We start from the raw sequence: 617 nt of genomic DNA on the forward strand, positions 1-617 counted from the left end.
TTGGACATCCTCTTGTACACGGAAAGCAGATTGAGATCCTCTGACATGAAAAGTGCCAGATAAAAGCCATTTCTCATCCTTTCTCTTAGTGGTGGAGCTATCGCATGTAAATGAGACAACTTGCAAGGCGAGCGGGCTCGGTGCACACTGAACGCAGATGTCTCAGAGCAGTTGAGACGTGTCCAAGTGGCTGTCAAAGAACGGCACTTTCCGGCGCCGTGGCTTAGTTGGCTAAAGCGCCTGTCTAGTAAACAGGAGATCCTGGGTCCGATTCCCAGCGGTGCCTTTCTTCCTGTCTTACTGTACAGAATTTATCCTTACGGGCAAATCCCATGCCTTTTAATTCAGGTGAATGCAAGTGTTCGTTTCCTTTCTGGAACAACTTGTTTTGAAAGAAATCTATACAGCTTGCGAAAGATGAAACACAAATCTTGCTTATCAGTGAAGTGAATTGTACGAGAAATAGGAGGAATCTTTTCTCTCCTATGGAGCATGAGCTGAATCAGGAATGAGACATTTCGTGTGTTTGTGCATATGTCAACGCATGACCTACATCGTAAAACTAAAACTAAATTAAAAACTAACATTAAGTTTTCAGAGACATTCATTTATATACA

General features: G+C 42.8%; 1 non-coding gene across 1 annotated transcript; it reads left to right on the top strand.

Annotated features, from left to right (window-relative positions):
• The first annotated feature begins 212 nt into the window (after window positions 1-212).
• Window positions 213-286, top strand: trnat-agu (transfer RNA threonine (anticodon AGU)). The gene has a single exon. It is a non-coding gene; the product is annotated as a tRNA-Thr (tRNA).
• The last annotated feature ends 331 nt before the right edge of the window (window positions 287-617 follow it).

This window comes from Atractosteus spatula, unplaced genomic scaffold (assembly GCF_055471065.1).
Source record: "Atractosteus spatula isolate fAtrSpa1 unplaced genomic scaffold, fAtrSpa1.hap1 Scaffold_31, whole genome shotgun sequence".
Classification (NCBI taxonomy): Eukaryota; Metazoa; Chordata; class Actinopteri; order Semionotiformes; family Lepisosteidae; genus Atractosteus; species Atractosteus spatula.